The 24,197-nt window shown below is 38.5% G+C and overlaps 1 protein-coding gene across 5 annotated transcripts in view; it reads right to left on the reverse strand.

The window, feature by feature from the left end:
* Positions 1 to 20,512, reverse strand: part of ZFAND6 (zinc finger AN1-type containing 6) — a 76,749-nt gene extending 56,237 nt beyond the window's left edge. Inside the window, exon 1 of one of the 5 annotated variants that reach the window (XM_058294761.2) lies at positions 20,369 to 20,512. The gene's annotated coding sequence lies outside the window, so the exon portion shown is untranslated. Of the gene's footprint in view, positions 1 to 8,071; positions 8,150 to 20,368 lie in introns of those variants that run through there. The other 4 variants (XM_058294763.2, XM_058294762.2, XM_004480674.3 and 1 more) reach the window with 4 other exon arrangements.
* Between the last annotated feature and the right edge of the window lie 3,685 nt (positions 20,513 to 24,197).

A 24,197-nucleotide genomic window follows, 5' to 3' on the forward strand; every position in this document is an offset into this window, starting at 1 on the left:
TAATAGAGAATCAGATCTGCAGGCTAATACAAGCAAAAACCCTCAATGATTTGAAGGAAAAAATCTTAAACCTCAAAATTCAACATGGCTAACTTGTTCCAAAAACAGCTCTGCCTGACAATTTTTTCCAAGGGTACTATCATTCTCTTTGTCAACTTGGCTTAACACCTTAGTCATTTCTAACTTCTTTAATAAGTTAGTAATCAGGTCTTTCCTTAATGTTTGTCATCTGACCCTTCTATGCCACTATACTGGGTTTAGGCCCTCATCCTTCCCACTGCTTGGCTAATTGTGACTGTTACTAGGTATATCTCATAAGCGTTCCTGTTAATCTCTTGACTCCCTGAATTTATTTCTGTAACTGTGTGTGTACTGAACTCACTTCCCCTGCCTATGTTCCTGACCAATGACCCTGAACACTTTTGGTATCTTAAAATGGTCTAGACTTAGGCTTAAAGAGAAGAATGCTGTAATATAGTCAAAGTCTGGACTCAAATTCCAGCTTTGTTTTGTAATAAGTATGCAATCTTGAACTCCTAACCCAACCACACAACTGCCAAAGTGATCCCCAGAGCAAATACAGTTAATCCTCATTATTCGTGGATTCTGTACCTGTGAATCTGCTTACGCACTAAAATTGGCTTGTAACCCCAAAATCAATACTCTCAGCGCTTTTGCAGTCATTACCAGACATGCAAGAGCAACGAAAAATTTGAGTCACCCAGCACACAAATTCCCAATTGAACAAGGCAATATTCTGCCGTTTCAGTTTTCATGTTGTAAATAAGTGTCCTTTCACAGTATATTTAGAGCCATAGGCACACTTATGTACTTTTTGTTGGGAGATTTTGCTGTTTAAAATGGCCCCCAAGTGTAGTGCTGAAGTACTGTCTAGTGTTCCTAAGTACAAGAATGTGATGTGCCTTATAGGGAGTGTGTTAGATAAGTTTTGTTCAGGCATGAGTTATAGTGCTGTCAGCCATGAGATCAAATGTTAACGAATCAACAATGTATATTAAATAAGGTGTCGTTAAAAGAGAAACACATAAAACAAGGTTATATATTGACCAGGTGGCAAAAATGTTGTGACCAGAGTCTTGTGGAATCTAAATCTGTACTTCCTCTATGAGCAATGGTTCAGTATTCAATATTCCAGTATTTACAACATTATAGAACATTAACTACCACAAATACTAGACTTCACTGTACACAATCAGGCCACTCCCCAGATCAACAATCCAATGGTTCTCTATCATGGAGAGAATATGGTCTGCTCTGCCTGCCTACTTAACCTTATTCTTCTGCCATTCTTCTTTATGGGCCCTGAAGATCTAAGCATACATCTTCATCTTCATGCACATACTTTTCTCTCAAGCTGTAGGCCATTTAAACACCCCTTTACTCTTTTATTCATTTTCTAATTCTTAGTACAACCACTTTTTCCTCTATAATATCTTCTCTGGTCTCTCTCTGTTATCAAAACCTGGTCTCTTTCTTCCCTTTATCACTTAGCATTTTAATTCTCTCTTGTATTATCTCCCCAGAGACAAAAGCTCCTGGCCTAGGCAAAGAACATTATAGTTGCCTAAGAAATTTGTGGAAATATTTGTTATTTGTGGAATGTTTACTTTTGTGGATACCACCACCAAAAGCTCAAAGGGCTGATGGGAGGTTTAAATAATATATGTAAAGGAGAAAGCACGATACACACTAGGTAAAGAGAATGGAAACAAAACATTTGAAATGAAAATCATTCCAAAGCAATTATTCCTCAGATTACCTCAATTTTCTTTTTATATACTGTTGGCAGTATATTTAACTTTTTGATTCATAACATTTGATGCAAAAAAACATACGTAGTCTATCTACCCTACCTGTAAGTTACTCAGTATGTTATTTAAATTGGGCTCACAGGTAGGTGTTTTATACACCTGGAAGTAAAAATGAACACAAGGACCAGGCTGCAAGCTATTTATGGAGGTCATTAGCATGTCAAATAGCTCTGATAAAGTGCTTTCACACTTTGCACCTAATCTTTGTCTTACTTAGCTTAGTCCCCAAGCTTTTATTCAATGTGAGAAATTCAACAGCTCTGAAACTAAAAACTAACCAACTAAAATGGGAAAATAACTTCATTTTTCCTATTCCTTATTCTTGTATCTTATATCCTCAGGATGCCAAAGTGCCTTATATCTTTGGCAGAATGTTCCAAAAAACTGTCAGTAATGCTTTTTGAAAATTTTTGTTTTCCTAAAAGCAATTTTGTCCATTAGATTTAAGAAGCAAGTTTTGAATATGACTTACAAGGAGGAACTGGAAATATTTGGTTAAGTGTAAAGTGGAGTGGTGTGGGGAAAAACAAAAGGATTGAGAAGCACGCAGGGGGCAGCTTAGGAAGGCACACAGATCAGAGAAAGGGGCTTTGGACTGGCAAACCTCAGTTCAACATGTGCCAGCCACTTACCAGTTAAGGCAACCTGGACAAATTAGTTAGCCTTTCTAAATTGTCTCACTTGTTAAACGAAGGCAACAATACTTACCTTTCACACGGTTGTTTGGGGACTATCTGAGAGAAAGTTTAGCACAAAATTAGGTGATATTATTCACTTCAGGTGATTAAGTTAAAGTTCAATGGGCAGTAAGAAACACTAAAAGAATTTTTTAAAATAAATTATTTATTTATTTATTTCTCCCCCTTCTTCCCCCTCCTTGGCCCAGTGGATAGGGCGTCCGCCTACCACATGGGAGGTCCGCGGTTCAAACCCCGGGCCTCCTTGACCCATGTGGAGCTGGCCCATGCGCAGTGCTGATGCGCACAAGGAGTGCCCAGCCAAGTGGGGGTGTCCCTGCGTAGGGGAGCCCCACACGCAAGAAACACTAAAGAATTTTATGCAGAGACAGACATGACTGTATAGAATAAATTAGAGGCAAAACTAAAGGTGAAGATCAATTAAGAGGTAGTTAGTAATCCAAGTGAGAAACTGTAGTGGCCTGTACTAAAGCAGTGAAGCACAACGAAAACAAAAACAGATGGACTCCAGATATACTATGCATTTAAAATTGATAGGCTTTTGTGATTCTTAATCAGGGGCGAACAAGAAGAAAAATCAGAATGACACCCAACTGGCTTGGACGGTGGTACCACCTATTTACTGGTGCAGGAGGGTAAAAAAAGGGGGGAGGAGGGTTGCTGAGAGATGCTTCTGAGAGACCAACTTATCAGTTAAGTTTTAGCCTTGTTGAGTTTAATATAGGTATGACATGAACATTTAGTGAGCTGGATGAATATGGATTTGGAGTGCAAGAAAAATATCTGGGAACCATTAACATAAACAGAATGTTAACTGAAGATAAGACAATTACCTAAGGAGAAGTACAGAGTGATAAGAGAGTTATGGTCAGGGTCTCTGAAATTTCTTAATGGTTGAAAGGAGAAAAAAAGTGCAAAAGACAGATCACAAACAGGAGGAAGCCCAGGCTCAAGAGAAGAGTTGCAAGGAGGAAAGTAGTAAAGAGCACCAACTGCAGCAGAGGGATCAAATACTCATAAACACTCCAGGAAGAGGGAGACGGGATAAGTAACCAGAGGGCTTATACTGGAGAGGAAAAACGGTATAAAGAGGGATGGATGTATCTGCTCTCTTCTACCAAAAACTGCTAGCCACAAAACTATTTCGAGTTTATTTTTTTAATGAAATCCAAAATAGAAAACCAAATCTAATCAAACAGGTTGGTAGACACATCAGTCAATCAATGAATAAGCCTTTCTAAATTACCAAAACATTTACCTACTCCTAAAATATTTACCTACTTATATTGTATAAAGAAGCTGTACAGGAAAAGCATCACAAAACTGTTAAATTCCCCTAGTATACTTAACAAAGAGACCTTGTAATATTAAGCCACTGATTCTATGTTAATGTTTTTATCAACTTATGGTCCGCTGAAATTTTTCTTTATGTTATTGGGCATAAGAAAATGAAAACCACCGACTTCCCCTTCAAAAGCAACGAACAATAGGGACGTTAAATACATTTAATAGCCCCTCTGGATTATTTTTTCCCTGTATTCTAAAAGAACGAAAAACTGCTATCACTTTTTTATTCATATCCTGCCCCAATATCTTGATATTAAGGCCAATTTAAGAGTTTTCTTCTCCCTACATAAAACAATTAAACCTTTACTAAAAAGATACTTCCTAGTTCTGTCAACCGGAAACCAATATTGTAGAGATACAGTAGAGAAACAACTTAGAGATAATCATTTCTCAAAGTTTTAGTACTCTCCAGTGTATAAGAGTAGGTAAACCTTTATCTTCGGTACCCAGAACAATTTAATCTACAGTCAGACTTGAAATGATTTTCACTAAAATGATTATTAACAATTATCTTTATCTCTACCTGGTAGAAATGAAATGAAATTTTGCTAAGAAGAAAATCAAATGCAGTTTCTCAAATGCAGAACAAGGGAAATATTCATGATGTAAATATTTAAGCACCAACAAAATTTTTAAATAGTCAAATGAAATTCAAACAATTATTCTATTTGTGAATAAAGAAGTTACCTGTATAAATTCTGACAATTCAAATAGCAAACTTAAATACACAGAAGATGTATTTCCTAAGAATTATTTCACTAATTAAAAGTCATCAAACAGCGGTATATCAGTAATGGAACATTTTAAGTTTTTCTCTTCTACTCCAAATGTTAAGAAAACCAAAATGTCTGAAAAAAATCAAACTATTCAGTAGTGACAAAATAGACATTTAAAAATAAAAACTTTCCCTGAAACAAACAAAATGACCAACACATTAACATCGGCTCTGAAAGTTAAAGATACTAAGTTATCAGTAACTGAAATGAAATTTTACAAAAAAAAAATTTGAATTGCAAAATGAGCTAGGATATTTAATTCAAGATTATATATGCTCTACTACTAGTTGCATTAATGCTTAGCCCAAGCTTATTAGTATCCCCTGTTTATACATTAAATTAGTATTTTTAATTAACTTGAATTTTGCTTTAAAAAAAATTTAGTTTACTCTGGAACACTAGACAGTAAACTGTTTTGCCATATTCCATCTAACAGATTAGCTGGTAAGGGTGTGTTTGTTTAAAATCAGCTCTTATAAACAAAGAGAAACCTAGTTCTACTATGCATATGTACATGTCATCTTACCTTTAATTGAAAACATACAAAAAATACTAAAAAGGTGCTGACATAATTTTTTTTTGAGGTATCAGGGTCTGGGATTGAACCCCAGACCCCTAATGTGGGAAGGCGGTGCTCAACCACTGAGCTACACAGGCTCCCCACGAGTTTTTTTTTTTTTGATAGGTTTTTGTTTTTAGGTGATACTAGGGGTCAAACTTGGGACCTTGTATGTGGGAAGCAGGCACTCAACCACGAGCTACACCCACTCCTCCTGACATAACATTTTAAAACCCAGAACTATATAGTGCTAATTCTCCATTTTTATACGGTATTAAAAAAACAAAACAAAAAAACCAGAAATGCACAAATAACTATAAAGGTAATTCAAACCTGTTCGGAGACAGGTAAAGTTAAATGGCACTGCCGTAAACCCTTCTTTTAGGATGTTTCCAACCTTAACATCTTTTTTTAGAATAAAATATTTCTTGTATGGGCTTACCAAGAAGCACATACTAAGGGAAGTTGGCCTGAACAACAAAGTTAAATAAAAGATGAAGCCCCCTATAAACTGATAACAAGCATATAACAAATACAATATTCATCAAAGATATAATTGCTCGCATAAGTGGGTAAAATTTTCCAGTTTCCTTCAGCTGATTTTAATGTCCAGAAAATTCATCTACATCTTGGAAAACGGAGTTTAAAATAGGCTATTAGGGGGAAGTGGACTTGGCCCAGTGGTTAGGGCGTCCGCCTACCACATGGGAGGTCCACGGTTCAAACCCCAGGCCTCCTTGACCCGTGTGGAGCTGGCCCATGTGCAGTACTGATGCGCAGTGCAAGGAGTGCCCTGCCAAGCGGGGGTGTCCCCGCATAGGGGAACCCCGCGCACAAGGAGTGCACCCCGTAAGGAGAGCTGCCCAGTGGGAAAGAAAAGTGCAGCCTGCCTAAGAATGACGCCGCCCACACAGAGAGCTGACACAACAAAAAGAAACACAGATTCCCGTGCCGCTGACAAAGAAGCGGACAAAGAAGAACATGCAGCAGATAGACACAGAGAACAGACAACTGGGGGGGGAGGGGGAGATATAATATAAATAAATAAAAAATAAAATTAAAAAAAAGACAAAAAAAATAGACTATTACATTAGGCAAAAACCAACCAACAAGTCAGAGTTTCAGAGACACACTTTTAACAGAAAACTCAAGGGGTTACCCATTAGAGAAACTGTGAAACACATCCTAATGGCACAATAAATTGTTACAAACATTTTAAAAAGCAACTTGGCCATAGAAGTGTTCATACTCTTTGATCTAGTAGGCCCATGGGATTTTTCAAAAAGAAATAAATCTGTAAAAGAAAAAAAAAATTTTTTTTTAAAGTTACATACAGAAGCGGATGAGGCTCAAGCAGTTGAGTGCCCACCTCCCACATGGAGGTCCCAGGTTCAGATCCTGATGCCTCCTGAAAAAACCAAGAACAACCAACATGCTGAACAAACAAGAAAACCAACTCAGGGAAGACAATGTGGCTCAGTCGTTGAGTGCTGGCTTCCCACATACAAGGTATGAGGTCCTGGTTTCAATCCCCAGCCCTTTGATACCTCAAAAAAAAAAGCTACAAACAGAAGTCAATTCAAAACAATACCATTTAAAATGGTGGCAAATGAAAAGCAACCTAAATGCTAAATGTAGAACAGACAAAAAGATCAGATAAACTAAGATCCATCAATTTAAGAGAATTATATAGCTACTAAAGTACCAACTTTGTAGCAACAAATCACACAGTTAAATGAAGGAAAAAAACCTGATTCACAATTACAGAAAAAATGCAATATGATAGAAAAGGTGGGAAGAGGGGGAAAATGACACTATCATGCAATGATCTTGAGGAACTCCCGGTGATATTTCTTGGTTTTATTATATCGTTTAAATAATACATATGGCAGGAAAGCACTAAGTTTAAAACTTCTGTATGCTCTGGAACAAGTAGCAACAAAACAAATATAAAAACACTAGCTAAAATGCTTAGCTGGCAGCGGGCCAATTATTCAAATGAACAACTTTATACCTTAATTTCTATCAGAACAAAAGGGCAACAATATAAAGAAAAGTCTCTAAAGAAAAATTCTAGTACTGAAACACACTATAATTATGAATAAGAAATGTCAACAGATTCACAGATACTTAGTTTTTAAAGTTTTGGTAGCCTACCACCTACAGCTTTTAAAACTTATAAATCCATTCATTTCCTGTTTCAAAAGTGTGTTAGTTACTTATATCCACCTTTGAAAGAAATCAATAGTTTGAATGAAAGAAAAAAAAAGCAGTTTTACTTTGTTCTACACAAAAGAATCAATGACCTTTAAAAAAACACAGCTGAAATTATAAGCATATTAAAAATGTCAACAAGTACTAAATTTAAAATATATTAAATTGAAATTAAAGCGGGGGCAGGGGCAAAAAAAAAATTAAATAGCTGGTATTTCAAATCTTTAAAAAGAACAAATTTAAACCTACTGCACTTATCTCTCATTTCGCTACTTAAAAGCATAAGTTTAAGAAAAATGACATACCAAATAGACCTCCTCAAAATGTCATTTATAAAAACTGACAAATGACTGTTCAAACATTCAATCCAAGAGAAAAACCTGTTATTGGAGATTATTTTGATCCAAAAATTTTTAATGTCACTCAAATTCTGAACTAAAAATGATGATAAAAGAAAGTCAAGTTTGATTTTCTTAACACCTATTTCCTGTCCAAACAGCCCTTTTGTTCTGCTTCCCTGCTTAATTTTAATGTTCAGTTTGCATCAGAAAATAGAAACAATGACAAAACGTGGCATACACAGAAGCATAAAGGAGCAAAAGTGTAAAATAAAGGATCATTAAAAGATTAGAACAAAAATCCTACCAACAAAACCTCCACAATTTTCTGCTTGCTTCACCTCAGATTAACTTCACTTGAAGCTGTACTCCGAAGCAACCAAACCTGAGTAACAAGCTCCACCTTCTCCAATTCTAGTGGCTGAAGAGTGAAATCTCCTCCCTTTTGGTGAAACCAATAATTGTGATTGGACACAGCTAATATCCATTATTTTAAAGAACTTTTCCTTGCTAGCAGGTTAGGTTAAACATACTAAAACCTCCTGGATAAGCTGGTTTCTTAAAGAAACAGTAGGTAAGGTTTCAGTTTTCCCATCATATACTATTTGCTTATTCTTTTGTCTAGGTGAAAATTAAAAAAAAAACTAAGTAACATCAATGAAAATTTAGAAAAGCAGCTCACTAACGATTTAAAATATAATGCCTTAAGTATGAATCCTTTGATATTTTTTCACAAAGCCATGAAGACAGTTATGCTTTAAAGACTCCTTTTTCAATAGAGTTCACATTTTGCCTGAAAACTTATAAATGACAACATAAAACCCACTGCAAATCCTGCTGAGTAAACAACTTTTTTTTCTAAGATTAAAGAGAATAAGACCATAACTTAAGTGAAAATATAGAGCACTAAAATACTGAAAGCAAACGATTCATTTCCAAGCTATCATTAAAATTCACTAACACTTAGGTTTTCAATATCATTAGAATGGAGTAAAATTTTCAGACACCAAAGATTAAAATCTCTAGTTAAAACTGAAGAAAAAAAACAAGGCAGAAGTATTTATTACCACATTTTAACAGGTGTGACCTGGGAATGTTTTGCCAAGGCTAATGCTTACATTGCCAACTAAGATTTAGAAAGAAAAGCCAACTTGTTCTAATGACATGTTCAGGTACACAGTTTAGGAAGAATGGAGAATTTTTTTTTTTTGTAGTTTTTAAAAAGAAGGGTAGAAACTATTTTGCACCTACTTAGGCAAATACCTCAAGGTAGAACGGGCACTGTAAGGTGCAAATGAAGGGTACAGTTCCTTTTAAAGAATTCACTGAGACACTTAAATGACATTTTACCACTGATATCCTCAAGAATTAGAGGCGCTCTCATTTTTCAAAATTAAAATTCTTACTTTCACTTTATACATTACTCTTTGTTATTGTATTTACTCTCTATGTTCATATGTTTTATAGAACAGCACAGGCTTCAGGAGCTTGGCCCATCCACTATTACTCTAACATTAATCATTAACTAATTGATTCGACAGCATTTAAATTGTTTTAAGTATTATTTACACCTCACCAAAAATAATGTCTGTGATTCATTAAAAAATAAAATAAAAAGCAAATTAGAATGGGTTCTTTTAAAAATATCCTTTCAATAGACATATAGAAAATAAATTTTAATTTAAATTTAGTTTTCAAAGCTCTAATTCTTGCATTTTTCCTCAAAGAAAATTTATATTAGACCACAAAGGCAACAAACTTTTTTTAAAATACAAAGAGAAGTCTTTGTAACAAACTGAAAATTCACATAATTGCAACTAGACATGAATATGGAGCAATACCCTTTAGAAGCCCAAACAGCTGCATAATCTATTATGCCCTTTAAGTGGACAAATTGAAAGAGCCAATTCACAGAGGTCTAGTCCCAAGATCCTTTGCAAGGATTCACTGCTTTGAATGCCCAGCACTTCACAAGTCAGGTTCAGGTTTTCTTCCCAGTGCGTGGGCACTCTTGCAAAAGAACACTGGAAGCAGAAGAGGTACAGCAAAAATAATTAAGTGAATTACAGCCTAAGACTTGAGGGAAACAAGTTGTGGATGGTCAAAAATTTTACAGGGTTACAGAAAAATAGATAGCAAATATTTTAACCTTAAAATTTGGCAAGCATGAAACTGCTAGTTATGGGAACCAAATAAACCTTTGCTCTGTCATCAGTCTTTCACTTCAAAGTTTGTTTGAAACAGACACATATTACATCCATTAATATAACACCAAGACCATTCTCAATATATAACTAAGAGAATACAGGAAAGGACCGTGGACTATTCTAGTTTGTTCAAAAATCTTCAGGACCTACTTGAAAGCACATCAGGGTGATAAAATAATTTTTAGGTGGCACACAGGTTCAAATTAAGAATATTTTATTCCATTTCTAAATGAGAAGGAAAGCAGTATCACAACAATAAAACTTACAACCAAGATTATATGAAAACAATATTGCTTCATGGGAACAAGGAGCTCACAAAAGCTCAAAAGCTCCCTGATTGCATGGGACACTTTCTAAATACCAAGTATTCAAAAGATGTACCGTATTTTATTTGTGGGAGCCTTGAGATTTTCTCAAAACTATCAGCGTTAAATTTAGAAGAGAATAAACCACTGAACAACTTGGTCCCACTTCACTTTTGATTAAAAACACCCTACATAAAGAATCAATATCTAGAGCAGGGGTTCTTAACCAGGAGTCTGTGAGCTTGAATGAAATTATTAAAAAAAAAATTATTCTTGTGGAGATGTGTTGGTGACATATTAAATAGCACATAGCATAGTGTGGACTTAGTAAGGGGTCTGTGGTTTTCACCTGACTGGTAAAGCGGTCCCTGGAACAAAAAACCATTACCAACCCCTGATCTAGAGTTTTAGGAACTACTTTTGAAAATGTACAGAGCAGAGTAAAAAAGAAAATTGGTTAGAATTTTGACTCAGACTAAACTCAAACTGTTTTTTATACAACAGAAGTTAATCCTGATATTCTCTCCATGGGCACCACTGGTTTTTGCAGTAGCAGATGAAAGGACACCCTGACATAAGCAAAACATGACTGGGGTCACTAAGGATATAAGAATAAAGTTTGAAAATCACTGTCCAATGAAAAAAAAAAAAGATTCAAAAAATTATTTCCCTGACAAGTACCCACTGCCTACAGTAGTGAGGTATGTACTCTATTTTAAAGTATGCAACAACCCCTGACAAATATCTTATAACTTATTAGGGAAAAAAACTATGAGGGGGGTGTGGTGCTAATGTTCTATTCAGCAAAACACTGGACATAAAACTTACAGATAAGAAAGCCTAAACCAAGTTAACAGAAAAGATAACTTTCTATAAGAGACTATAATAAATCTCTTTGTTTTAGGTCTAAAGTGATAAGCAAAGTTACCAGTACATGCAAATTTTTTTGTTTTAAATTATCTTTTTTTATTTTCAAAGAAGCTTTATATTACATAAATGTTACATAAAAAAAATATAAGGGATTCCCATATGCTCACTCCTTCCCCCTCCCACACACCAGTACATGCAAATTCAAAAGAAAAAGAAACAGGGATCACAATCTCTAGACCAAAGTGCAAGTAAGGGAAAATGCATTCAGTCTTCAACTATTAAGATTTAATAATCATAAATTCTCAAGTGCTAATAGCATACTATGCTCATCTAAATAAACTTCTAAACAGAGACATGGACAGAAAACAGAATTGGCAGGCCTTAAATGCCCTCTCTCTCCTTAGCAAAAAATAAATAAAAGGCAAATCAATTGTTTAATAAAGTTAATTTTTTATATAGCTACCAAAAGAAAAGAAAATCTTATTTTCCCAACAGTCATGGAAGATTTAAAACAAAATCATTATAGGTCACACACAGACACAAAATCCAACAATTCTGAAAAGCAAAGGTTGAATAGGTAACATTCTCTGATAATTATACAACATTCAAAGTTATTCAGTTTATTCATTCAACAAACCTTTGAAAACCGACTATGTGCCAGGTTCTACACGTTGCCATGGATGGATGCAGTGGTAAAAAAAAATGGACACAGTTCCCATCACCGTAGAAATCTTAAAATCTGGAGCCAGACCATCACTGTCCAATAGGAATATGATGGGAGCCACACATAATTTAAAAAGATTTTCTAGTAGCCACATTAAAACAAAGTACACTATTAAAATTAATTTCACTTGCTTAACACACACATCCAAACTATCATCACTTCAATATGTAATCAATATTTTTTAAATTGAGATTTAAAAAATCTTTCTGGTACTACAAATCCAGCTTATATTTTAAGCTTATAGCAGATCTCAATTCAGACTTGCTGCATTCCAATAGCCAGATGTGGCTAGGTAAATTTAAATTTTAAAAAAATGGTAGCTGGGGAATGGATGTAGCACAAGTGGTTGAGCATCTGCTTCCCATGTAGGAGGTCCTGGGTTTGATCCCTGGTACCTCCTTAAACAAAAAGTAGTCAGCCATATTGCTATTTAAATTAAATAAATTTCTATCATTGCAGAAGACTCTCTATCTCTGCTATCCAACACAACAGCCACTAGCCACATGTGCTATCATATTATAAAGCATAATTTTATGGGAAGAAATAGACACTAAAACACACCATACACAGTTAATAAATTGTACTTGTCAGAAGTGTCACAAAGAAATGCCCGATATGAAATGAGCACATATAGCCAACAGGAGAAACTAACCTATTTTGACAACATAAGACAGGATTTCCCTAAAGAAACCACAATGAAGCAAAAGAACAGTATATGAAAACGTCGTGAGCAGGGAAAAATAAACATAGAGTAGAAATAATGAAGGAAATCACAAAAGAAGTAAAGTAATCTAAGTTATATGTAGGAGACTTACTTGGATCACAAAATCTAAACTGGATTGGAGGCAGGAGAAGTAGCCCAACCACTTGGAAATTAAGTCTCCCAAATAGAAGTCTGGTATTGAAACTAATTTGTGCCACTATCCTCACTTAGTGAATTCCAGTCATTCTGACCTGTTCGATTCAAACTCCAACCAAGCACTTTATGTCCCCTTTATGCTAGCACTTTCCTTCATGTGAGAAACTTTTCCCGGAGCATCTTGATTTTTAGTGCTCAGAATCAAAAATTTATATACAGGATAGCTTTGGGGCAGTAACCTGATTGGAAAATGGGAGAAGGGTTTAATACTGTTTGCAAGGCACTTTTTACAGAACTTAAAAAAAAAAAACTCTGGTCAATTAAAAAAAAAAAGAAAATATTCTGACAGATTGGGAAGTCAACCTCACCTTGGCACCACAACTAAGTTTAAATGTTACATGCTGAGAGAGATTCTCAGAACACCCAATTAGCACCCTCTAATCTCTATCAGCACACCGTGTATCTCCCCTTCTGAGCACTTGTCATACTGAAAATTCTTTATCTGTTTGTTAACTGCTGGTCTTTACCAATAGACTATCAACTCCATGAAGGCAAAGACCTTGACTTGTTCCTAATTGTATCCTCAGCACTGGGCACAAAACCAACATGGAACAAAGGTGCTTAAAATACTTGAAAGAATGAAAATTGCCAGGGTTTTAAATATATATGTAAAGAAAATAATACACATTAAAATTTAAGGCATACAGTTAAAACTATTCTAAGAAAGCTTAATGGCATTATTTTTTTCATTACATAATATAAAACAAGAAATTAGAGAACACAAATCAGTTTAAATATTCAAATAAAAAATGACCTGAAACCCCCAAAAAACAACTAAAAAACATGAGGACTAACAAAGCAATAACCAATAATTTTGGGGGATGGAGGGAGAAAGGCTGAAGACTTATAGTAACAAATAATAAAATCTATTATTTTAATATATAAAATACCCAGTTGCTAAACCATGTATGGGGTGGCCAATGCCTGGGATTGAATGAAAAGCTAAAACAAATGAAGTATATATATATTCAGTATTATAAAGGTAGCTTTATTTTAAAGCATCAAGAAAAAAATGAGCAATTTTTATTTTACTTTAATAGGACTGAAAAACTGGTTAACTAGGAAAAATAAGCAAAGTTATTTACTTGACTCCTATGTCAAAATAAATTCCAGATGAACAGAAGATGTGAAAAATAAAACTATGAAAGAACTAGAAGAAAAGAGTTATCTCTGTATGAGAATTCTTTAAAAATAGAACTGAAGGAAGTGGATGTGACCTAAGCGACTGAGTTTCTGCCTACTACATGGGAGGTCCCAGGTTTGGTTCCCAGTGCCTCCGAAAGAAGATGAGCTAGACAGTAAGCTGCCACAATGGGCAGGCGTAGCAAGCTGATGCAACAAGATGATGCAACAAGAGACACAAGGAAAACATAATGAGACACACAACAAAGCAGGGAGAGGAGGTAGCTTAAGCAATTAGGCACCTCCCTCCCACATAAGAGGTCCTAGGTTCAGTTCCCAGTGCCTCCTAAAAAGACGAGCACACAACAAACACAGCAATTCAAACAACGGAGGGGTGGAGAGAAACAAATAAAATAAATCTTTAATTAAAAAAAAAAGTGAAGGAGAAACCATAAGAGGAAATTATTTAACCTAGTTTTCTTAAGGTAAACTCATGCATGTTTTAAAAAAACACTACTAGTAGTGCAACACTGTGAATGTAATTAAGACCCACTGAATTATATGTGTGAATGTAGTTAAAAGGGAGAAATTTTAGGTTATATATATTAGAAGAATAAAAATTTAAAAACCTATGACTGTACAACACAGTGAAGCCTAGTGTAAACTATGGACTACAGTTAATAGTATAATCATATTGTTTCATCAACTGTAACAAAGGTACCACCCACACTAATGCAGGCTGTTTATAATAGGGACAACTGTGTGTGAGGTCTGGGGTTTACAGGAACTGTATTTTCTGCATGATTTTTCTATGGAACTGCAACATCTCTAATATAAACAAATGAAAAAATAAATGCAGAATAAAAACTTTTCAGACAAAAGAAAGCTGAAAGAACACACCACTAATAAACTTACACTATAAATAAGGCTGAAGGAAAGCAATACCAAATGGAAACTCAAATCTATAGTACTAAATGAAGAGCACCAGAAATGGTAAACACATGAGTAAGCATAATATAGCACATTTTAATTTACTCAGAAAATAACTGACCATTTAAAACAAAAGTAGTAATATTGTACCATAGGGTTTATAAAATATATAGAATTAAAATATAAGATAGCAATAACAAATGAGGGATAAATGAAATGATACCATTGTAAGGTTCTTATACCCAAATTGGTATGATAACAATTCCAAGTAGATTGAGATAAATTAAAAACTAAAGATGCATATTATAATCCCTAGAGTTAACAGTGGAAAACATAATATAATTGCAATGATGGATACTAGCCATTACCCATTCTGTCAAAACCTATAAAATTGTATGATGTAAAATGTAAACCATAATGTAAACTATAGATCATGGTTAGCAGCAATGCTTCAATATTTGTTCATTAATTGTACCAAATGTACCACACTACTGTAAGATGTTATTAATGGGGGAAAAAGTGAGAGGGGGAGGGGTGGGATATATGGGAATCCTCTTCATTTTTTATGTAACTTTTCTGTAATCTAAAACTTCTTCATAAAGTTAAAAAGACACACACACAAAAAAAACATAACACAGAACTGTACAACACAAAGAGTGAACTCTATTGTGAACTATGGACTATAGTTAATAGTGTAATTATATCGTTTTATCCATTATAACAAAGGTTCCACACTAATGAAAGATGTTAATAAAAAGGAAAACAGGTGGTGGTGGGTGGTATGCGGGGACTCTGATCCTTTTGCATGATTTTACTGTAAACCTTTAGCTTCTAGTTTTTTTTTTTTCAATTAAAACTACAACACGGTAAGCAAATAAAGGGCAAATGAAGAGCCCAGAAAAATATTTGAGGTAAATGACAAAGGGTTGCCGTACGAAATCTACAAAACACAAAAAAGGGTATTGTAAATATAAAACACCCACCTCCAAAATGGGCAAAAAAACCCAATGTCCAATATCCCTAACTATTTATCATCTTAACTAATCAAAGAAATGCATAATAAATCCTATGAAATGGGAAGGAAGGGAGGGAGGGACAGAGATAGGTAAATTAATCCAGTTTTGGTAAAGAAAATGGAGGAAATGTAAATTTTCTCATATTTTTTATCAAACTTTATAGTGGCTTGTCAAACTTTATACTGTAATGTTTGCCAAGCTTTTAAGAAAGACCATTTGGTAATACTTTTAATTAAAAGACTTAAAAGATGTTTGTTAAGTCTTGACTCAGGAATTCTATGACTGAGAGTAAACCCTAAAGAAATAACGAGAAATACATACAACAGTTTAGTTCTTAAGATGATCTTCACCACACCATTTATAACAGGAAAAAAAGATAAATACAGGTTATACATAAAAGGTGACTAATTATGTATTTCTTTTATATGACAAATACTATGTTATCTTTAAAGATCACTTTAAAAATATGTATTTTTATTACAGAAGTTGTGAACTTACAATCATACACATGTGCAGAATTTCAATACAGCACGCTTTCACCAACATATTACACCACTGTGGAACATTTATTACAGATATGAAATAATATCAGACCACTAACTATGGTCCACAGCGAACATTTGGCATATTTTTTCCATACCACCTATTAACACTGTACGTTTCTGGCACTGATGCAAGAATATTACAGTATTGCTGTTAACTATAATTCAGAGGTTGCATTCATTGTATTTTTCCCATGCTACTCATACTCCCACTAACCTGCAATAGTGACGCTTATGGTTCTAGTTCAAAGGACATTCTTGCATTTATACCAAGATCACTTTTTAATACATGGGGATGTAGTGATAAACATGAGGAAATACTTGTCTTCATGGAGTTTACATTCAAGAGGGGAGACAGACAAAAGCGACATGAAATAATTTCGCTTTTATTATATTTATATAATATATATTATATAATTTCGGTAGATGATAGGTTCTAAGACCATACAAAGCGGGATAATATGGTGGTTAGTGACGGTGGTCAATGAGGGCATTTAGGAGGGGGTAACATCTGAAGAGAAATCTTATTTGCTGATCTAAGCAGAGGGAATAGCATCTTTAAGTAAATACGCTTGGCATGCTGAAAAATCCTCAAAAAGCCTGAGTTGCTGGAGGTGCTTGAGTAAGGGGAGAAGGGCAGGAGATAAGTCTATGAGGTAGGCAGGGCCAGATCGTCTAGGATAAGCCCTTGCAATAAGGTGGTTGCTACACGTGGCTACCGAGTACCTGAAACCAACAAAATGAGATGTACCTAATTGGAAAAGATACACTGAATTGTAAAGACAGTCATAAAAAAGGAAATTAAAATATCCTAATAATAATTTCTTAAACTGATCACATGCTGAAATGATAATATTTTGGGCTAAATAGAATAAATTTCACCTGTTTCTCTTATTTTTTGTAATGTGGCTGTCAGAAAATATAAAATTATTTATGTGGCTCCCATTTGTAACTTGCCTCATATTTCTACTGGACATTGCTGGTATCATAAACCATAAAAAAGTCTTAATTTTATCTTGTATACTGTAAGCCGCTGGAGGTTTTGAGCCTGGGAACAGAGTAATCTAATTTGCACCTATAAATAGTTATTAGCCACAGGAGCAGCTAGAGCAGACCATAAGGGAGCAAAGGTTGAAGCACAGATACAAGTTAAATGACTACTATCCCACTTTATGTAAAATGTGGTCACATTGGGAATAAATCTTGAAGAGAGAGCCAGTGTTAACAGCGTGCAGAATTCAACATTAAATGTTTAGAATATGATGAATACATACATAAATACCATAGGTCCATCTGCGAAAAGGTCAACAAGGATTATTTCTGGTGTGTAATGAGTGGCTTTTTAAAATAATGTTCTATTATTCCTTTGGAAGTTTGAAAAATAAAATAATTATTCTTAAAATCTAAACAGAAAATTGCATTTTTAAAAAACAGGATTACATAGCCCTAACAAAACATCTTCTTTGTAATTAAACTATCTCTACTACATGCCTTCAAATAAAAACAGGTTATCCAAAGCCAAACATATCTCATATACATGTATTATATGCACATCTTCTAATCTTCACATCTTCAGGAAATTAAATACTTGTACCTAATTTGTCACTGCATTGCTGTTAACAAGACAAAATAGATCTCTCTGGAAGCACACCTTGGGCTATTCCTAACTAAAGCAAAAAATACTTAAATGTGTGGGTAACACATCCTGGAAGCCCACCACGTCTTTCTCTGAAAACGTTCCAAAGGACACACGCAACGTTATTCCACAGAGTAACATCTTGGTCCAAATCCTTTCTCTTAAAGGTGCCACCATATGATAGGTGCTCCCCTAACTAAAGCCTGGGCAAACTGATAGGATAATGGCCAGGTTTCTAACACCTGAGCATGCTAAGGCACAAGAGAAATTTTAAGTCATTCACCTGAGATTACACAATAGATTGGGGAGAGGAGCAGAAGGTGATTTATTTTGTATCTGATCAAGTATTTTCTCTACTATATTTACTAAAAAGGAAATAGTAAATAGTGCCAGTCTTTTTATAATGTGATTTTAAAGGAAGAAATTAATTATATACTAATTAACAGTAATCTGTTTCTCAGGCAAATGTTCAGCAACTATGGACCACTCACCCATGCTACATCCATGAATCTCTTTTAAATGTAACACAGAATTCTGTATTTTTTAAATTCATTTTATTTCTAGTATTTCAAGCCACTTTACTGGTGGCCACCTAAAACAATCTAATGCAATCTACTTTAAGTATTTATCCCAGAAAAATTCTTGCCAAACAAGACATGAATATTTTTAAAAGCAAAATAAAAACAAAACAAAAACAATAAATAACCCACAAGCAACCTAAATGCCCTTGAGCTTTCACAGATTAACTATTATTCGGCTATGAAAAGGAATGAACTACAGCTACGTATTGTTTCTGTAAAGCTCAAAAGAAAAACTAAACTATATGCCCATTGCTTGGGCATATAAATATAGTGATAAAATTATTTTTTAAAAAGGCAAGGGAATGATAAAATACAAAACCACTAGACGAAAATGATTACCTTAGTAGGACAGGTAAGAAAACCATTAAGTAGATCAAATTTTTGTTCACATTCTAGTTCTTGGTTTTGGTGGAGGGATCATGAATTTTTACTATGTTTTATCACTCTGTGCTGTATTTTTTGCAGGTATTAAATATACTTTTGGGTACTTGTTTTTTACACTTCACTGAAGTAAAACTGACATACAAAAAACTGCACAGACTTAAGGTATATACATTTGTTAAGTTTTGACATACGTATGCAATCCGGAAGTTATCCCTGCAATCCAGAAGTTATCCCTGCAATCCAGATAATAAACAAATCCATCGCCCACTAAATTTTCTTCCCGTATCTTTGTAATCCTTGCCTCCCTCAAATATATCCTGACTGTGAAAGCAAAATATTTTAAAAACATGTGTTGGAAATTTAAACGTCCCCATTTTCAGGAAAAAGAACATTTTCTCCTGAAATCCTGGAGACTTTAAGTAATTTGGCAAGTGCTCTAAAATTGGCGATACAATTACTACATAACTAACCGTAAAAGTTGAAGGCATTTTACATTTTTTAAAAATCCAGTTTCCAATTTAATACTTTTCCTCAGATCCTCAACACCATGAACACCGCCCAGTTTGGGTGGTGGTGCTTTTTTAACCACCAAACAACTTATCCTAGTCCGCACGTAACGCTAAGACCCTAACTTCCTCACACTGCTAACAACTTTTTAGTTGTGAAGATAAAATCGCAGTGTTTTAACCGTGTGGCGAGCAGAGTATTTCGGCATAAAGTTAAATCATCTCAAAGAAGGTATTGTTACGGACTTCCCCTAGTGAACGCGGCTGGGCTCAAACTTGGAAACAGTATTTTCAAAGGAGCCGAAGGAGAGAAAATTCAGAACCCGCGAGGAAGCCCAACGCGGAGCGAGGTCGAGCCCGCTCGCGTCCCCCGCAGGCGGAAGGCCACCTGGCGCGCCCGCCCCGTCGCCCCGCGGGCTTCCGACACCCCGGCAGGTGGAAAAACATTCCAGAGAGGGGCTCGGGGCGGGCGGGTGGGGACGCCGCCGACGCCCGCGACAGGGACGCGCCGGCGGGCGCCCCCGGCCCAGCGCTGGAAACGGGGTCGGGGCGGCGGGCGTCGAAGGGTCGCGGAGGCTGAGGGGGCCCGGCGCGTTTCTGAGGGAGCCTGAGGGGTGCGGAGGACGCCCGAGCCCGCCCGCCGCGCCCCGATCCCGCGGAGCCGGTCGCCGCCCGCCAACGCCCCGGCCGGCCGCGCGCGAGCGCCGGGCCCGCCACCTGCTGCGCCGCCGCCGCCGCTTCCGGCTCGCCCGCGCGGGAGGGGCCGGGGGCGGGCCCGGCCTCGGCGCGGCCGGGTGGGGGCAGGGCGCGGAGGGGGAGGGGCGGCGCCGAGCCGCGGGGGCCCGCGAGCCGCGCTCCTCACCTGGCGGCGGCTCTCTCCGCCTGCCGCGCTGCCCGCCGCCGCCGGTCGCCGCCGGTGAAAGGGACAGGTGAGGCCGCCGAACCTCCGCTCGCTCCGGCCCCGCCGCCGCCGGCCCCTCCGTCCGCTGTTTATTAAACTTTTCTGTTTGGTTGTTCGGCCTGTGACGCGACCGCGGAGGAGAGCGTCGGGATTGGCCGGCGCCCGCCGCTGACGCCGGAGCCCCGCCCTCAGCCTAATTATTACCGGCCCGGGCGGAGCCGCGGGGCGGAGGAGGCGGGGAGGGGCGGGGCCAGGGCTCGGAGCGCGCGGCCATTGGCCGGGGCCGGAGAGAAGAGGCGGGGCGAGGCAGGACGTCCCCGGCGTCGCCTGTGCCTCCGCGGTCGCCGCCTTCGCCGGGTCCCGGCCGCCGCGCCCGCTGCGCGTTCCTACTCGCGTCCGGGCCGGCAGCGCGTGGGAGTCCCGCGGAGATTTAAAGGGTCTGGTGGCGTGGGCTCAAGTCCCAGCGACCTCGCTGGAGTGGCGCGTGCCTGCCCTGGCGGGAAGACGCCGGAAGAGTTGGCGCTTCTGCCGGTTGTGGAGAAGGAATGTCGAGCCTCACTCCGCGCCGGCACCCCCGCACCGCGTCTTTTCAAGGGCGAAGTCCGAGCTCTTGCCGCACGCTCTGAGCCAATGCTTGGGAAGAGAAACCAGACTGGAAGCACGAAGCACGCGTGCACACGGGCGCAGAGGCCCCCGACAAGCAAGCACGTCTTGTCCAAAAGCGCGGATTCCAGGTCCCAGCCGCGTGGTGCAGGCCGTGGCGGGAGCGGATGGTGCTCCCCGCAAGGTTCTTAGCCTTGGGGCTTCCGTGCAGCACCAGCAAGAAGTGCGTGGCATGTCATTTGCGTTCATGCAGTCCCCAGGGAGATGGGGTCCCCGGGGAGAAGGGGACGCAGTCCTGAGGAGCCTGTGTTTGCTTTCAAATCTGCTATTTTGTTAACATGGGTTTTTTACATTGTTTTTGACTTTGAAGATATTATTGAATACTGTTTTTTTTTTTTTTGGTTTTTGTGCCGCTTTAAATTTTGAGCCTGAGGCGAGTGCCTCCCTCGCTCACCCCAACCTAGGCCTGATGATTCGTAGCTCACTTGGAGGGGACTTTGAGATGGAAGCAGTTAAATATGGAAGGGACGATGGAGGCCAGAGAAGTCTTCAGGGAAGGGTGGCATTGGTTTCTGCACCGAAGAGTGTGTAGGGTTCAACCACACTGGAAACCGAAGGAAGTGTTTTCCTGCTCTCCTCAAGAGGCAAGAAAATGCAATGCAGGTTTAAAGTACAGAGTGTAAGGCCTTGAGAGCTGCGTGGCTGTGGAGTTCAAGGGCCATGGTAAGGAATGTATTGTGTGAAGGTGAGCTTTAAGTAATTAGAGCCAGACTGACAAAGTGCTGGGTGCTTGCCCTGGGCCTACAAATACTAACGACTGCTACTAGTACTGCTACCACTACTACAACTACTAATTCTTCTTTTTCTTTCAGGCATTCACACTGAATTTTAAAAGCAAACTGAGGAACAATGGGCTAACCTAACAAAAGGGGATTTTGTCCTAGGGCATTGTCTCTGGTACTGGAGACCTGGTTAATGACCTAGTTTCAGGGTCAAATATTGCCAGTCTTGACTTCCCCTGGTGGGAAGTGGGACACCACCAGAGACCTGAGATGGGATAGAAGTAGAGGACTGTAATAACTTGGTGGATCCTGCTACTACCAGGAATAATTTTGAGACCCTTTCAACTGTTCACTACTCTTTGGTCATTGGGGAGTAGAACTATATGGAAAGAACTTAGGGTTTCAAATCACTGCTCCAACACTTTTTTGGCTCAGGGGCATTGGCCAACACATATAACTTCCCTGGGTCTCAAATTTTTATGCGTTTGGGAAACATCAGTGACTAGAACAAATAACACTACCTTTACAGATATTAAATCTACGGTGGGGGCAACAAATAGTCAACATAGTAAATAAAATGTTTATATGTGAGAAGATGATGGTAAATGGTAGAGAGAAGAAAAAGGGGGGGGGAAAAGGGAAAGCAACCGGCTGTGTTTAAACGGAGTCAGGATAAGCCTCACTGAGGAAGAGGACTGAACAGACTTGGAGGAAGTGAGGGAGTTAATCTTGTGAATATCTGGGAAAAGAACATTCCAGAAAGAGAAGAGAACACAGGCCCCTTGGCAGGAACAGCAAGGAAGCCAGTGTGACTGGAGCCTTAGTGAGCTGGGAGAGAAGAGAAGAGGTTAAAGGGCTGAAGACATGGGGGAGGGAGAACCGCTCAGGTAGGGCCTTGTGGGGCAACTTGGAAAGAGCGTCGTCAAAATATTACTACTAACTGTAGCCCATATCTTACATTTGGTGTATTTTTCCCCCATCCCGCCCTGGGAAATTACTAACACCCTGCATTAGCTTTATATATTGTTGTAGTTCCTGAGAGAAGCTTCCCGTATTTGTCCTGTGAACCACAGTCCATCTTCCACCCCTGGATTGCCAGTGTTATTTATATCTTCCCGTGCTTGGTACACGCCATTCAAATGGTGCCCTCAGCGGCCCTCATTTTCATCACAGAGTGGTGCTGTCATCGCCTCAGTCAGTTTTACAACATTTCATCACTCCAAAAGAATGACTCCCACACCTCTTCATACACTCCTTAATGCTGTCCCTCAGAATTGATAACATTTCTTCTTTGCCAGTGCTGCAAAAAATTACATTACTGTTAATTATCCTTTAGTAGTAATTTTCCCATATATCACTGAATTCTTAACACTTTGTAAAGCAAGAGCATTCTTATACTGTTAACCACAATCTTCACCTACCCCAGAAATCACAATAGCATACATTCACCCCCAGGTGATTCTTATTTTCGTAAAGATTTGGCCTGGGGTGATGATTCAAACCCCCCAGTGATTTTGTCTCCCAGTGGCTATTTGACAATCTGGAGACACTTTTGGTGGTCACAATTTGGGGACCTGGGGGGACGGGGTGGGGGATGGGAGGGACAGTTGGTGACACTGACATCTAGTGCCTAACATTTAGCTCCGAAGCATCCTGCAGTGCACAGGCCAGCTCCCCACAAGAACTGTCCAGTCCCAAGAGTCAATAGTGCTGACACTGAGGAACCCTGGCCTGGGAGAGAACACACATTTCTGCATTTGAGACTAGCCAGCTGGTCCCTAACGCTGTCGGTTATCTATCGCTCCATAAGAAACACCCCAAATGTAGAGCCTTGAAACAACTATGTACTAATTCCCACAGTTCCGTGGGCGGCCTCGGCAGCTTTCTACTGCCCCGCTGCAGACGCTGTCTGTTGAGTTGCCTGGCTATTGCCCTGGGCCTTTCTCCAGGGTGACTTTCACAGCACAGAGGTGTCTGGGCTATAAGGGGAGAGAGTAGAAGCTAAAGTCCTCGTTAGGCCTTGTCCGGCAGTCACACAGCGTCACTTCTGCCATGTCCTAGTGATCAAAACAGAGCACAAGTCCCACCCAGATTTAAGTAGAGGGAAGTATCCTCCACCTTTTGAAGTGAGGAGGTGGCAAAGAATGTGAGGCTATTTTAATGCACTTCACCTACCTACCTTTTCATTGCTATCTCAAGGGCCCACGCACCAACATAGAGGGGACCTGCCCCGGAAGGGCCAGAGCAGAATCTGGTAGCCCAGGAGGAAGTACCCTTAGAAAATGTCTTGCAGACTTGTGTTAAAAAGTACTTCCTCTAAGGACTCCATCAGAGTGTGTACCAGAGGTTCTCAAATGTTTTGGTCTCCGGACCCCCTTACACTCTTAAAAATTACTGAGGAGTTG

Source organism: Dasypus novemcinctus, chromosome 3 (assembly GCF_030445035.2).
Source record: "Dasypus novemcinctus isolate mDasNov1 chromosome 3, mDasNov1.1.hap2, whole genome shotgun sequence".
Classification (NCBI taxonomy): Eukaryota; Metazoa; Chordata; class Mammalia; order Cingulata; family Dasypodidae; genus Dasypus; species Dasypus novemcinctus.